The 16,932-nt window shown below is 44.7% G+C and overlaps 1 long non-coding RNA gene across 3 annotated transcripts in view; it reads left to right on the plus strand.

Annotated features, from left to right (window-relative positions):
* The first annotated feature begins 865 nt into the window (after positions 1–865).
* The window catches only part of LOC109306789, a 41,737-nt gene continuing 25,670 nt past the window's right edge, over positions 866–16,932 (plus strand). The window contains exons 1-3 of one of the 3 annotated variants that reach the window (XR_002100111.1): positions 866–952; positions 5,452–5,561; positions 5,644–6,396. This is a non-coding gene — a long non-coding RNA (uncharacterized LOC109306789). Of the gene's footprint in view, positions 953–3,265; positions 5,562–5,643; positions 6,397–16,932 lie in introns of those variants that run through there. The other 2 variants (XR_002100112.1, XR_002100110.1) reach the window with 2 other exon arrangements.

Genomic DNA, 16,932 nt, shown 5'->3' on the forward strand with positions numbered 1-16,932 from the left:
GGCAATGAATCAATGCTATAATAAGGGGGGAATAAGTAGTAGAATAATGACTCCAGGCAGGAAAACATTTTAGTGCTTACAAGTGACGGGGGAAAAATTAAGATATTCTCACTCTGTTTTGCACCAACAGTGTTTTGTCTGTATCAAATAATGAAAGTTATCATCAACACAGATGTAGTAAACAAAGATATATATTTTAAGATAGTAAAAAGAAAGGAGTCCTGACCTACAAATCAAGGCAATAAGTGATTGCTAGACATATAAGAAAAATAAAATCCTCTAAAAATATTTTAAATGCCCAAAATCAGAATTTGCCAAAATGTTTTTCTGTGCTTTTGTCAGATGGGTACAGGAGAAAAGGAAGAGCTGGATAAGGTGGAGATCTTTAGAAATTCCTGAGAAACCTCAAAAACATTCCAGTGTTGACATGCAGAGAGAGGTGGGAGGAAGGGGAGAGAAAAGCTTAATAATACAGGGGAAGTACAAAAGTATCAGTCTTAAATTCCACAGTGTCAGTTTTGACCTGTAAATCATTTTTAAGGAGAGTCTAAGGAAGGATTTATTTTTCTTCTCAACAGGCAAGCATGCATCAGCCTGATTGTGAGTGCTTGTCTTCTCCATCTGTATTAGTTGTGAGTAGGTTGGTTATCTATTCTCTCAGCACTGGAGTCCTGTTCTAGTACAAATATCTCCTCTGTAAAGAGGTATCAGGTGTCTTGGTCCGTGTTCTTTTTCAGTCCAATGATTCAAAGAAATGAGTATGTTTTATGTAGATCTTCTATTTGCACCTACTGCACACAAATTCAGAGAGCAGAGATCATTGGAAGACAAGTAGGGCTATCTTCCCCGCCCCCCAAGGAATGTCAGACCAGTGCAGTCATAAAGAACTCCAGGCCTGATTCTGTTTCAAGACTGAGACTGAGAAAAATCTCCTGTTCCTCGCAAAGGTTAGGTACAGACACTCAAAAATGCAGAAGCGGTCTAAATTTCCTGCTTTACTCTAAGCCCCCAACATTAGGTTGGGAGCAAACAACAGAGGTCTGCCCTTTGTGGGGAGGGTTGGGGCATGCAGGCTGCTTGCAGTTGCTGAGACCAGCAGGGTGGGGGCGCTCCTGCATACTGCCCCTGCTCCCCTCCACCCCCCACAGCAGCCAGCTGCTGGCAGAGGGGCGCATATGTGTGCTGGCCAGCCCAGCCAGGCAAAGGGAGGGGAGAAAGCAAAGAGTGGAGTTCCCACTGTGCGTGCCCCCACCCCCAACTGTGTTGGTTCAGGTCTGGGGCGTCTGTCATTGGGGCAGAAGGTTGAGGTGGGAGAGTGGGACAAAGGATGCATCCAAGACACCAGTGACCACAAAACACCAGTGACTGAGGATTGCCTCCACTCTGCCTGGTGGGCACATCCACCACATGCTGCTGAGAGCAGGGCATTGGGAACGTCTGAGCCCAACTGCAGCCACCACATGTCCCTGAGACATGTCAGGCAGGGCCCAACACTGGGCAGCTCCTGGGCCAGGAGAGACATGAGGACGGGGTAAGCATGGCTGGGAAGTGCAGCAGGCTGTGCACGTGCAGGGCCAGGGCTGTCACCAATGCACATATCCAGGGGTGGGAGTGGGGCAGGGGGGAGTAGGAGCAAAGCAATGGGAAACGGGCTCCAAGGAGGCCAAGCTGCTCTGTGTGCCCAGCACTCTGCTGCCACCTGCCTCACAGCGCTGTCCAGGTAGTCGGCCTTGCCCTCCCCAGCCCTTTTCTGCTGCTTGCTGGTGAGGTGTCCCACAGCTGCACCAGGGATGATCCTTACAGGACAGGAGCTCTGGGTTTAGCATGGTGCTCCCTAGGACCCCCTGCTCTGGCTGCAGCTTGAGCCAGTGCCTTCCCACCTGCCTCTCAGGGTGGCTCCACTGGCCTTGGGCAGAGGGCATGGGGAAGGGGCTGGGGTTGGGGCTGGGGCCTGCACCTTGCGGGATAATGGCAGGGCTGGCTACCCAGGGAGTGCTGCCAAGTGGGCAGCAACAGAGCACTTTCTGCATAGAGCAGCTTGGTGTCCTTGGAGCGGGGTCCCATTACTTTGCCCCCATCCCCCTACTGTGCCTGAGGTGTGCGTCTGTGACAGCCCTGAACCTGCAAGCACGCAGCCCTCTGTGGTTTCCAGTCATGTCTGTCCCTGTCCCAGTGTTTCTGCCAGCCCAGGAGCTGCCTGGCATGTCTTTGGGGGCACATGTGTTGCAGCCAGGCTTGGATGCCCCCAAATGCCCTGCCCTTGGCCAGGAGGGAGGGGGCAGGTGGTCCAGGGTCCCTGGTATCTTCGTGTTTCTGATGTCTTGGCTGCAGCCGCTGTCTCATCCAGTCCCTACCCCACTCCCCGCCTCACTGACAGCCACCCCAGATCCAGCCAGCACAGCAGGGTGGGGATGCAAAGTGAAAGCTTCCCCCCTCCCCTATTGTTGCAGCTTCTCTCTTCAGCCCTGCCCCACTTGCCCCACAACTAGGTGTCAGCAATGGGGGTGGGGAAAGGAGGGGAAAGCAGAGGCCCCTGCTGCCTGGCTGGGTTGACAGAGGCAGGCAGGAGCAAGGCTGGGGAGCAGAGACTTTGGTGCCTCAGCTGTGTGACAGCCCAGGGAGGGGGCTGGTCTGGTGCTTAGCTGGAGCAGACAGGCCTGGACTGAGGCTATTCTGGGATGCTGGGGGACAGCAACCTAAGTTGAGCTGGGAAGTAATCTGGTGCAGAAGTTCGATAAACCGGTCTAACCTAAACTGATTATATCTGAAGCCATCCACAGTGGCAACGTGAGGTGGTGCACAGGCGTGCACGTGTACTCCCTGAGAGGGCTGGTGCACCCCCTGACAGCTGCATTCCCCACTTAGGCAATGGGCAGCGGGAGCAGGCAAGAGTGCTGGTGGCCCCCGAGAGTGCTGGCCAGGGAGTGGGGGCACCAGAAGACGTGATCCCCATGGCTGATCATGCTGACCTGGAAGTGTCAACAGCATGCACTTCCGGGTTGGCACAATCAGGCTTGGGGGACCCCCCTTCCCAGTTGCTGACTGGCCGCTGGGGGGGGGGGGGCAAGTGCCCCCCGCCCCCGACTCAGGAGGCACCAGTCGCCCATGTCCATCCAGGTCTATTTTAGACTGGGTTCTACCATTACTACATGCATTGAACTTCTGTTCTGCTACAGATTTAGACTGCTTTCTGATCACTTATACCACTTTGTGTAATATTTGTACCTAGCCAAAAATTCCACCACTCAGAACTTCGAATAAGCCAGATCTATTTTAAATGCAAGCATTTATTGCATGTGTGCTAAGAAACAACTTGGAAGACTGTTTGCAAGAGCTCCACCTGGCCACTCCGGAGGAATGTTCCAAGACACAATCTCCCATCATAGTACCATCACCAGTCCCTTGAGCAGTACCATGGGATACCAAAAGTTTTTGCAGTGAGTCTGTCCTAGGAACCTGCTGTTTGACATGGGAGGGTCATAGCAAAAAAACTGAATAAGAACCATCACAGTCCCGACTCAAAGATTTATTCTTGGAGCTAACATCAAAGCATTGCACACTTAGGAGAAGACATTGGAATGATTTCTTCATCTTCTTTTCTTAATATTAGCTTCACCTGATATCTTTTAAATATGTTTCTTCTTTGCACGGTGGTGTCATCAGAAAAAACATCATGAAAAGCTGTGTTCAATGAATTGAAATAAATCAGTGAAAATTTGTTTCAAAACTGGGAGGTTTTTTGGTTTTCTTGGGTTTATTTCCCATTCTGATTCCCCTCCTTTCCATGGAAAAATGGAATAGAGATGTAAAGAAAATATCTTTTTCCTTCTGGAAACAGCTGGAATTTATTTCTTCTTTTTTGATGGGAAAATATGGGATGGTTGGAGAAAGATTTGAAAGAGCTAGGAACCCAAAACTGAGACTAAATTTCTAAAATGTAATGAATGTTTGTCTCTTTTTTGACAATGGAGGGAATTAAAAACTTTGAACAAAATAAAAGCATTCCGTATTTTCCGAAAATCTGCCCCCTTTCAGACCTTTCTACTTGAACAGACACGACTGAAGGCATTCAGCGAAGGTACTCCCTTAAAATTAGGCATGAATGCTTGCAGAGGGTCAGCAAAGGAAGGGACTGTGTACAGCAAGTGCAAAATGAGACAGAAATAATGACAGTCCTCTGCACTTCTCATATTGGCATCTCGAACATTGCACAAACGTTAATTAAGCCTCCCGACACATTTGCCAGACAACTGAGGTACAGAGATGCTCTGCCTTGCCCAGGGTCAGGCAGTGAGACAGCGACAGGACCCAGGAGTCTTTGCATTCCAGCAACTAGATTTACTGCTAGGATAAGAGATGACAACAATGTGGCTTAATTAAATTGGCATAATGTGCTCTGCTCTGCACATTTCAGGAGTCTAATATGGTTTAAATAAAAAATACTCCTTTTGGATCTTGCAGCTGGTTTCCAAGACAGGCTTTGATAATCAGACAGCCTTTTGGATTCCTAAAGAAGAGTCACCTCCTTTGAGGATTATTTCTTGGCCTATCGGACACATTTTCAGAGGAAAAACAAACTGACATTGAATGCCTGAGCGCACAGAACACAAACTGGCAAGGAAGGTGGGGAATTGGGGGAAGAGCCTTGTTACGGGAAAGCCTCTTAGGAGTTATTGTTGCCTTTTTTTTTTTTTACTTTCCGTGCATTCTAAGTTTCATCATTTGAAATCTGACATCTCTAGGGCTTGGTGTTTTGCTATGGCTGCTGCCCCCCTTTTTAAGTAACAAGAATAAATGGGGAGAGCTTGCAGGTCAAATGCGAAGAAATTGTCCATGTAAGCGAACGGTTTAGGGAGTATGTGGCATTTTAATTTGGCTGTTGGCTGTTGCAGATCTTTCATTACTGACCTTTTGGTCCCCCGTGTTCTTTTCAATTCGCAACAGTCGCTGTAGGTATATTCAATTAAAGCTACTTCCCTCAGTGGTGGCAAGCACTGGCAGTCTGTATATCATTAGATTTTTTTTATGCATGGAAACAACATCATGATATCTCAGTAGTCTGTGTCCTCCCATAAGGTGGCAGATAAATTCAATTCATAGATTTTGCATTGGGTATGGGATGAGAGAGAATTTATTCTTTTATCAGCACTGGCCTATTTGTCTGGGAAAAGTGACTGGAGTTATGTTTTATATTCATGCCAGTAGACCTAGTTCTTCCTTGTCTAAACTTTAGCAACCTAAGTTTTATAGTAACACCTGACAATGCTTGTTTGTGTCAGAACAGTCAGCAGAAAATAGGAAAGGAAAAGGCATCTGGGGAGTTTGAGGTGCCATTCAAAAACATGTCAGTCCTACAGTGTGAATTAAAAATGGGGAAGTTTGCCAAAGAAAAGATTTTCTTTAGAAATTTAATTAGTTAACATGACTCGATTCCTTTCTCTTTTGTGAAAGAGTTGCTGGTAGATCTCCTTGCATTGGAATAGTGTACTTGCTTTGGTCCGTGCTATGTGCCACCGTTTGTAAGTTCCAGAAACCTTCAGAAAATAATGACCTTTCCACAGGTATTGCCTCTGTCCACCTTTGTGTTGCATCATTAAATAACTAAGAAGAACAATCAAGAAACATTTTTTTAACTTTGTGCAGGAAGAATTTCTTGCCAATGAGGACTTCACTTGCAGCAGCTCTGCCTGCAGCACCAGAAATGCTATGTACTGCCAGAACCTGTTTAGAAGCAGCATTGCATGTGCTTGAACCTCTAAATGAAAGCAGCAGGAGCTCAAGGCAAGTACTGTAAATTATGTCACAGGGATGGATTTTCCATGTTACTGCCTATTATGCCCAGGCTGTCCTCCAGCTTGTTTCCTTTTGTTGTTTCGAGATCTTCTGGTGTGGATAACAGCAGTAGATAAGAACACTTGGCATGATTTACTCCACTGAAATGAATGGTGATATAGGTGTAAAAATATTTGTGAGTCTGGCTGTCTTGTAGCTTTTTTAAATCACAGGTTGCAGTGAAGTTGTATTAATTTGTATTACAATTTAAAACAACAACTCCCTAATCAAGGTTGCAGGCATGTTGGCATAATTAATCATAATTAAATTGTGTTTATTGCAAGTCTCAGGAGCATTTAAAATCTATTTCTCAAGTGCCTGCCTGGTCCGGCAGCTGCCTCCACCTGGGAAGCATGCCCTCAGCCTTCCCCAGGGACTCTGGCAAGCAGGAATCTGCTGCATGCCCAGAAAGTCACCCTATTTTGGATTATTTTGGAGCAGAGGTAAAAGGAAGCACGCGTCAGAGATCTAACAGGTTTTCACTTATAGCAAATAGGATCCTGTCTGATCGTCTCTTGACTGATGCTGTGGCAGAATGGCACCAGGAGAGACTCAGCCCCTCAGGTAACCCAGTTCTGGTGTGAAGCTTTATAGGTCATGACCCACAGGTTGATGGGCCACAGCAACAGCACGTGTCCCTTTGCAATGTGACTTGAGACCCTTACTCACTGCACCTGAGCCCTCTTTTGGTTTGCTTTGTTCCATTCCTCTTAAACCACCCTTGGGTGCTGGGGAGGGCAGTAGACTCTTCCTCTGTAGCAAGAGATTTTCTTTTTCTCCTCATTTAACTTACACCTATGCAAAAGTAGTGAAGTTCTGCAGGAATTGCTGAGGGCCTAGTCCAGCCTGAAAATTGTTGTCATTAAAGATTCTGCAAGAGGAAATAAATTGGTTTTGACTCTTTCGGTGACTGGCTTGGGTTGACTAGACACAGGTGGCCAGAGATTTTTTTTTTTTTAAACAGTGCTCACTTTTCCATGATATTCATGAACTTGATCCCTTTTGTCTAAAGTAGCTTTTCACAATAGAATGCAACTTAAATTGTTGCCCAAAAGAGCATTATCTAGTGCATATGGCACTGGACCAGGACTTGAGATGTGGGTTCTGTGCCTCTCGAGTCACTGATACACTATCTAATTCTAGGTGGCTCATTTTACCTTCTGTCCCACCCTTTTTTTGTCTTGTATATTTACTAGGTAAGTGCTTTGATATGTAGGTATGCTCTGTTACGCTGACAGAGCCAAGCTCAGTATGATTGTACTGCCATAACACTAACGCTAAAGAAAATACTTAACTTGGAATCTCCTCAGAGGCAGCTTCTATCATTGGGATCCAGGAGCAAAAACAGTAGAATTGGATGCATGGTTGGATGGATATAGCTGATATCCTATGATATGTCATGACTTATATCCCATGCTACCATTCTTGAACCCTATATATATATATTATAACTTCAGGTCAACCAAAACTGAATTTTTGGCAATTATTTTTTCTTCAAAAACAAACCTCCACCCTACAATTCCACCCGGCTTCAGCTTTGGTTGCTATTTGGACTTGCTATGGGTAGAGATCCCTCTTAAGGGGTGGGGGTGGGGTGTGCATAAAACCTGAAGCTATTCACAAGTTCAAAACTATTTTGCAGATGGTGGCAGCTTAAAAACAAACAAACAATGGTGTTGTTTGTTTCTCCTTTTATCCAGTAGCTACTGGTTAGGGCCCTCATCCATTTCCCTGGTTGTGAGAGACAAAGCTTCAATTTCCTCCTCTGCATGAAGAGTTATGAATGCCCATCACCTACCTTCCACAAGAGTACTCCAACCACTTGGCTAGAGCTTCCTATACTGCCTAGGCAGGTCTTGTGCATCTTAGAGTAGTAAGTGGTGAGAGGCAAGGTTTTTGTGGGTAATATCTTTTATTGGCCCAACTGCCTAGTCAGAATAGACTTTCATAGACATCAGGGTTGGAATGGACTTCACAAGATCATCCGGTCCAGCTCCCTGCCCAACGGGCAGGAAGTAAATTGGGGTCAAATGATCCCAGCAAAATATGCATCTAAGTGTTTTTTGAAAGTGTCTGGAGTAGATGCATGTACCACATCTGGGAGGAGTCTATTCCAGGCCCTGGGGACTCAGACAGTAAAGACGATTTTCCTTATGTCCAGCCTAAAATAGTCCTCCGGGAGTTTATAACTGTTGGATCTTGTCTTCCCTTGGGCTGCCCTGGTTCACAGGCATTTCTCAAGATCCTGATCCACACCCCTTATGTACTTATAGGCTGCCACTCTTTTCCAAGCTGAAGAGTCCCAGGCCTCTCAGCCTCTCCTCATAAGGCTGTTCTCTTGACCTCTAATCATGTGCATGGTTCTCCTCTACACCCTTTCAAGCTTTTCCACATCTATTCTGAATTGCAGAGCACAGAATTGGATGCAGTATTTCAGCTGCGGCTTCACCAAGGCCAAGTAAAGCAGGAGGGTGACTCCCTGGGTCTTGCTTGAGATGCATCGGTAGATGCAAGCCAGAGTTTTATTTGCTTTGACAGCTGCAGCATCTCGTTGGTGGCTCATGTTCGTCTTGTGGTCAATCATATCCCCCTAGTCTCTTTCAGTTATGGTGCTAACAAGTGTAACACTCCCAAGCCTGTAAGTGTGATGTGGGCTTTTTCTTCTGAGGTGGACCACTTTGCATTTCTCCATATTGAACACCATCAGGTTTTGATCTGCCCACCTTGAAAGCCTGTCGACGTTGGCCAGGATCGCCAGCCTATCCTTTGCGGTGACCACACTTCCCCATAGTATGGTATCATCAGTGAACTTAGCCAGTCTGCTTCTGACACCAGAGTCTAGATCATTTACAAATGCATCGAAGAGTATAGGTCCAAGAACGAAGCCCTGGGGAATGTCACTGGTCACCATGTGCTATGTTGATTTGGTTCCATCAACTCCCACTCTCTGGGTCTGTCCAAGGAGCCAGTTCCCCAGCCATCAGACTGTAAGGTTGTTGAGCCCACAGTTCCCCAATTTTTACCGTGATACCAGCTCAAAGGCTTTCTTGAAGTCCCAATATATCATATCAACCTGTTCTCCTTTTTCCAGATGATGGGTCACCTGGTCATAGAAGGAAATGAGATTGGCTAGGCAAGACCTACCTGCAATGAAGCCATGCTGGCTATCTCTCTCAGAGTGTTGACTTCTGTTAGCCTGTTGTTAATGGTTTCCTTGATGATTTTTTCCAAGATCTTTCCAGGGAATGAGGTCAAACTGATCAGCCTCTAGTTCCCTGGATCTTCCTTCCTCCCTTTCTTGAAGATAGGCACCACACTGGCCTTCTTTCAATCTTCAGGTACTTTGCCTGAGTGCCACAAGTTCTCGAATATCCTCACCATTGGCTGCGCTATGATGTCAGCCAGTTCCTTTAGCACTCTTGGGTGCTTTCCATCCAGGCCAAGTGACTTAGACATCTTTTGAATGCAAAATATTGTTCATCATATTGCAGCAGCAGTAAGTTATACATTCATTTATATTGTGAGAAGTTCTTTTTTATTATGCAGAGACTTGGCTGAATTTAAGGCAATTTCCCCCACATCTCTAAAGTCTTCAATTATTTAACCATATGAATTATTGTTACAACATAGAAGATAGTTTAAAATTGTGAAATACAGTATTATTAAAAATTGATATTGGGAAAGCCTGAAAGTCCAAATAGCTAACACAGACTAATGACTGCAGTCCAGAATTTTTTTTTCTTCCTCCATCACAGCATATGACAGGGAAATTAATGCACATGCTGTCAGAATATTGTCCCCAACATATTCTTATGGCACCTCACCAGGGTCCCTTAGGCCAAGAATATGGTTTACTAGGGCAGCAAAGAGGATGGGCTCTGTAGAACTAACCAAAATTATGGAACAGCCAGCAGCAGAGAAGTACTCTTTTCAGTTACCTATCTGTACCGGTAGTAACCCAGCACTGGCAATCATATGGCTGTTGGTGGTTAGCTGCTGGTTCTGCTTGTGTTCTGTGATGCTGAAGAGTTGTACAGTGTGTTGCAGAAACTAAAACCATCTTGGGCTTTCCCACATATGTCATCTACTAGTCAGTCCTGTTCAGGGTAGACCCTGACCTTTCTTTCTTCTTTGTATTTGTCTCCACACTCCCTTTCTCAATTATGTTATTGTGATGTAAGGGATGCCCCCTAGTCTCACTTGCCCCTACCCAAAAGGCCATAGGTGCAACATGGAGGGAGAGCCTGAGAGCAATCCCAAATTGCCATAAACTATGTAGCCAAGATCCTCCCACTGAAGGCTATAGTAGCCTCTCATAGTGGTGCCTGCTTGCAATTCAATGGACAGGTCTCCACTTCAGCTACACCAAGTCATTCAAGGCTGGGAAGAAGAGGATCTCCCCTTTCAGGTACAGTAAAACCACCTGGGCCAACAGCATATTTAAGTATAGAATACCTTCCCAAAGGGGACTGTAGCACAAGTTTTTATATTCAGAGTTAGTACTGAGGGTTACAGTGATCCAGTTCCCAGTATTTTGGATGATACATTTAAATGATTAAATCTAACTAAGTTGCTTGTCTTCTGCAAACAATACCATACATTCATCCTTTTAATCCTGTGTGCCTCTTGCAGATGATATGAGATTCTGGATAAAACTTAAATTTTTCACTGGCTAGTAAATTAACCATCAGTGTTAAATGACAGAGCTATATACTGATTCAACATTATATGGGTATACTTTACCTGCACCTCCTTTTGATATTTTTCATTGGTTCGGTATGTTGCACGAAGACTCTATTGGATTTTTGTTAAATATGCATGTAAATGAAGATGGGTTTGTCCTATAAATATTATGATTTGGTTGTTACTCTTACAGGTTAATGCCCTAAGCAAATTAACAGTCGGGCCAAGACAGAATTTGCTTGGCACAAACTAGTATGTATCTTATGTCTGATGGTGTGAGCAGTGTGATGGATCAATTGGATTTATTTATGTTAGCAGGATACTATATAACATTACATAATAGCGAAAAGAGGCAAAATGGAATACTATATTTTGTTGATGCTTTTGTACGTAGCAAGATTTCTATAGCAAGACTTTGAGCTACAAGTAACAGACATGTTTTTTACCCCTTATCTATTGGTGAAGGGAGGGAAACTTCATTTCTATAAATGTTCTGCTCAGAATTCTCCAGTGACAGATTGGGAGCCACCATGATGGACACCAGTGCTGAACTAGTTGGGTAATGGAAATGAAATGAAAGAGGAGGGAAAGCATATAATGTCCTAGTTTGTGACATGAAGTGTATGTGCAGTAAGAGCTCTGCTCAAAGGCTTTTCCCCGTGAGGATCCAGTTCTGCTGTGAGAATGCTGTGGTGGCAGATAAGGCAGACTGAAGACTTTGTTGTGAATGCTCTTGATGGTGTACAGCACAAAATGCCAGTGAGATTCCTTTGATCCAGCTATTAAATAAACCTGAAATCACTGTAGCTAAGTTAAATGGCAGTCTACATAGCACTTCCCAAGGGAGTGGAAGAGGCAGCTGGTAGTTTATCTTAGTTTTAAGATGGATCCTTAGCAGTTCAACCCAACTTTCACTGATGTTAAGAATACCTGGCAATAGTTATATTTATACCGATGTCCCTCTCAGGGCTGTAATGATTGTAGCTGCACCTGCACAGCCAAAGAACCACTTATAATTTGGCTTCTGATGTGTGAGGAGGCTGAGGCAGCTAGCTGCTGCCAGTAATGATGCATTGCCTCGAGTGAATAAACCTGGACAGGGTAGAGTGATGGGCATAATTGCTTGTTTTCTCTGTCCTCTGGAAAACATCCAGATATGCCTGGACTTAGGGGATGAAGTCTGTCTTTAAGATCTCTTTCAGTGTCTTTGGCATATCTTGAAACACTATGCATTAGACAACTATGCTACCTTCAGATCCTATAGCATTTGTTTGTGTAACCTAAGAATCTGTTCAATGAGAGACAGACTTGAGAAGACCAAATTGCTGTAGTCATGTGATCAACTTCAATCAGATTTTCACCATGACTTAAAAAAACCCAGAAATTTCTTTACAATCTAATTGCCTGTGCGTTCAATTAAATACAATACGTGAAACTTCTGTTTGAGTGCTATTCAGATATTCCTCATAACAGATTAATCACTTGGTCAGCTGATGTTTATCCTATTTCACCCTTCCTTACTAAGCCCCTGAGTCAACTAGAAACTGAGGTATGTGCCAAACGTGAATTTGATATACTTTAAATTGATATACTTTGAGAAGTACTTAATTAGCCACGGGGTTATGCCTATGCCTGTCTTGGGCTTAAAGGCATACTTTAAAGGTACCATAAGAAAATGTAGATCAAGGGTGTCAAACTCACTTGGGGTCAAAAGTTGGATCCTGACCCAGGACATGGATGGATAACAGGATGGATCCAACTCAGGGCATGAGGGCTACAGCAGTGGTGGCATGGGATCTGGGGGGGAGGAGGGAAGGCTGGTGGAAAAAGTGCATGGTCCAGAGGCAAAAAGCCAAGCTCCCCATCAATGACCATGCTCAACAGAACAAAAGGGTCCAAGGCTACAAAAGGTAGCCACTGAGACTCAATGGACCAAATCTAGCCCACAGGCCATGTGCTTAACACCCAGTTTCGAGATCATTACTTAGTTTTTTTCCTCAGTAGATCTTCTGAGCATCTTACAGATGGGTACCCTGAAGGTTGGGTAGGATTGTAACATATCCCCAGTTCACCCATTAGGTGAACAGCAGAGCAAAGAATTGAACGTAGGTTTTTCTATCCCCAGACAAGTCTTCTGTTCACCGGGGAACACTACCATGGGATTCCCAGAAGCCCCAGTGGTAGAAATGCCACAAGCTTTTTCCAGGAAGACTTCTGTAGATCATTTCACAAGGCAAAACTGCTGTGTTTTGAGAAGATATGGATAAGGTTGTTTTAGTTTTCAATCAGTAGTTAAACGTTGTAAAAATTACAAGCAAAATCTACCACCTTTATTGTAAAAAAATAAAATAAAGAGGAGGAGGAGGAAAAATATTATCTATCTCTATTTCATGACAGGTAGTGGTTACACCATCACTACACAGCATTATTTTTAAAGGATTGAATCTTTTTTTTTAATAATCTACTGCAAGAAAATCAACTCTATTTGAAAACCCAGGAAAATAGTATGTGGCTTTGTTTATATCCTTACATACTTTTCCCAGAAATTCAGCTCTATGTAATAAAGTATGAGACTCTAACCACAGCATGTAATTTGTTTTATTAAATTCAGAAGGTGTTAACCATCAAAAGCCCTTGAAGTCATAGTTATGGTGAAAAAAGGTTCAATGAGAAGCAATAAGTTTGAGCATTTGTGTGAGTAGCAGGGTGCAGGAGCTCAGGTGCTAAACTGAGACTGAAGGGATCTGGTTTCAAATCCCTGCCCCATGACAAATGTCTAGGGGAAGTCACTTAACCTAGATCTGTACAAGGCTATAGACAAAACACAGGTGCCAAGGTCAAAGAGAGGAAACCTCAGGATCCTTGTGTAGACATCAACACTTGGCTACTTCTAGCGTTTAGGCTCCAAAATTCTGTTCTGCCCATGCACAGAACTGCTCCTATCTTAACAGGATTGAGCAACTCAGTGCCTCTTCTTCACAAAACCCCACTTGGGAAAATAATATGAGGGATTCCTTGTGTCTAATCTTACTAGGTGTGAATGCTTACCTACAGGAGGTAATGTCACAAAAAAACAGTGTCTATAGTAATTTTCATACAAGAACAAAATGAGAAGAGGCAGAGATTTTCCACCTTCTATGAGAGAGACAGAGAGTTCTGGGTTAAGGGCATGGATAACGACCACGATGTGGATGCTCTCATGGGTGCTGACCCTTAAGCCTTAGGTTGCTAGGTTGTTTTATAATTAGCATAAATTAAGTTAATGTACACTGGGCGTGTCTACATGACACGAATTACTGTCCAGTAGAGCAAATTGCTGCACAGTAAGCATCATTGCCTACATGTGAAGCCCCTTACTGTCAAGTAATACATGTCTAGACAGCTGACCAGGAGCAAATTTGCTCCTGGGCAGCAGAGGATATGAGACTGTTTCCTGCCCCTGGGAGCTGCCTGCTTCCAGGCTAGGCTCCTGTGGTGGAGCCTGGCCCAGAACAAGGTCTCTCTGCCCTGGCAGCATGCAGCTTCTGGCCCCATCTCTGCAATTGGAGCAGGGGCTGGGAGACTGTCCCAGCCCAGGCTCTGCCCAGACAGGTCCCAGGGGCAGGGAGCTCCCAGCTCCAGATCTGCAAATCGAAGTGGGGCTGGGAGATTGTTTCCTGTCCCTGGGGCTGCCTGCTGCTGGGGCAGGAAGACATTGTCCTGGCTCAGGCATCACCACCAGAGCCTGCTGTGGCAGCAGGTAGCTCCCAGGGGCAGGAACTGATCTCCCAACCCCTGTTCCAATTGCAGAGATAGGGCCAGAAGCTCCCTGCATGGGGAGAGTTCCCTGCCTAGCCTGGAGTTGACTAGGACCTGCTTCCCATGTGGTACAAGAAAGAAGTGACTCCTGTTTAATTTTTCAAAGGAATGACTAACAGTCCTGATTCAGGAAAGTGGGCATTGGGGCTGTGAGATAGGAGTTAGTTTACTGCCTGGGTTCCTAACACACCTCTCTCCAGCTACTGTCTAACTTAGGCATCTCCCCATTCAACACGCTGGCAGTTGTGCGTCTATTTTGAGGTGCCTAATTCCCCCAGGTGTTTTATAGGGATCTTAGAGGTCTAATACATGGCCGTGGGTTCCATTCCAGGTGACAGATTCCTAAATGGTTGGCACTGTGACACTGGGCATGTCAAACCCCTTCTTTTCCTCAAGGCTCTGTATTCCTCTAGCCATTAGAATCTCTCTGCTGTCAGGTCTCATTGATAAAATGGGGACAATACAGGGTTTTCATCAAGTATTTGTGCACTTTTAAACTTTAATAACTTAGGTTGTAGGTATGATAGAAACAATCTGTAAACAGTATTTAAAAGCAAATTTATTAAAGTTTTAGTTCAACTAGAGTACACAATGCTAGACTTTATAAGTAATAATGGATTTACTTTTATTTCAGATCCTTTGACAAGTGAAAAATGGCTACTGTAGATTAGAAGGTAAACTGTGTCCTATGGCTGGCAGAATTGAAGTCCTATCAGCCGTGAGAAGAAAATGGTGGTTATGCTGAAGTCTAGCATTGTCTACTCTAGTTGCCCTAAAACTTTAATAAATTTGCTTGTAAATGCAATTTACAGTTTCTATCATACCTACAACCTAAGTTATTAAAGTTTAAAAGTGCACAAGGACTTTATGAAGATCCTATATATACTTCTTGGAACCATTATGAGCATGGAGCATGAGTTACTCAAATACTACAGTACTAGGAACTATGCAGAAGCATAACAGGGCAGGTCCACACCCTGGGCAGCAGCGGTGCACAGGACAGCACCAGCTGCTATGTTGGTGGTGGTGGCACCTATTTTTGTGCCCCTTCCCCCAAAGGTGGTGCTTGGGGCTGCTGAACCAGATCCACCTCCGCCCCCACAACAGTTTATTTGTAAACACCTAGAGAATGACAAAGTGAAGGTGGTGCAGTTGCCATCCTTAGAGGTGTTCAAGATGAGGCTGGATAAGTACCTTGTTGAGCTTGTTTGAGTCCAATAACTTTCTGCCCATGGCAGGGGACTGGACTTGATGATCTTACAGGTCCCCTCCGGTCCTATGATTCTGTAAGTAAGAGCCAATATGCATTTGTTGAGAACAAGTCATGCCTAACCAGTCTAACTTCCTTCTGTTACAGTTAGGGTTACCATATTTCCAGTATTAAAAAAGAAGACACCTGTGGGAGGGAAAGGAGGGGGCAGTAGGGAGGGGTGTGAGCAGGGGGGACGGGGCATATGATTGTGCAGGGGTAGTGATATGCCCATGTCATGCTTCTGCCCCTCACTTCTAAGCCCCTGCTGCCCTAGCCCTGCTAGCGTCCCTCACTCCCAACCCACAGTCCCCTACCCCCACAGCCCTGCAGGTGCCCCTCATTCCTGACCCATAGCCCCCTGCCCCCCCAGCCCTGTTGCCCACATAGCTCCCACACATGCGACCCCTGACAGCCAATCACCTTGCCCGCTCCTCCCAGCCCCAAGCAGCCAAGCTGCTAGCCCCCAGGAAAGCAGAAGCAGTGCAAAAACCTGGACATTTGCTCACATTTTAAAAATCTACCTGAAGACGAGGACAGGGGGCTAAAAAAGAGGGCATGTCCAGGAAAACCCGGAGGTATGGAAACCCTAGTTATATATTGCAACCTGAAAGCAGGCGATATTATCTCAGATATCTCACTTTTGGCAAGGTTTTCTCTTCTGTGAGTCTCATGAGTTAGCTAAAGAAATGCAGTTTAGATGAAACTTCTATAAGGTCGTTGCATAACTGGATGGGTAATCATGCCTAATGATGTAGTTATCAGTGACTCAATTTTGAACTGAAAAGCAATAGGAAGGGGGTTCCCTAGAGAGCTGTAGCAGCTTGTTCGTTAATATCTTTTATTAATGAGTTAGAAGATAGAACTTATTAAATTTGCAGATGAGCTAAACTGGCTGGTATTTAAGAAGAAAGAATTAGGATTCAAAATTACTTTGATACATTGGAAACCTAGTTTGATATGAATAGAATGAAATTAGGTAAGGACAAGTACAAAGCACTGCACTTAAGTAGGCACAATAAAATGCAGAAATACAAAATGCAGAATAAATGTCTAGGATGAAGGGGACCCACAGATTATACTGAGTTGAAAATATAATATTGTTGAGGAAGAAAATGATAGTGCACTGCATGTATGAACAGGAGTCAAATGCAAGTCATGAGAAGTGATGATATTACTCAATTCAGCACTGGTGAGAGGGTTCACTTGGAGTACTGTGGGCATCATCCTGTGCGGGCCAGCTTGAGAGACTCCAGAGAAGAGGAACAAAATTGTTTGAGAGAGAAAATCATGGATTCATAGATGTAGAGACGGAAGGGACCTAAGTTGATCATCAAGTCAAACCTCCTGCCATGGGCAGGAGAGAATAC

The sequence above is a fragment of the Crocodylus porosus genome, unplaced genomic scaffold (assembly GCF_001723895.1).
Source record: "Crocodylus porosus isolate Cpor-Errol unplaced genomic scaffold, CroPor_comp1, whole genome shotgun sequence".
In the NCBI taxonomy this organism is placed as follows: Eukaryota; Metazoa; Chordata; order Crocodylia; family Crocodylidae; genus Crocodylus; species Crocodylus porosus.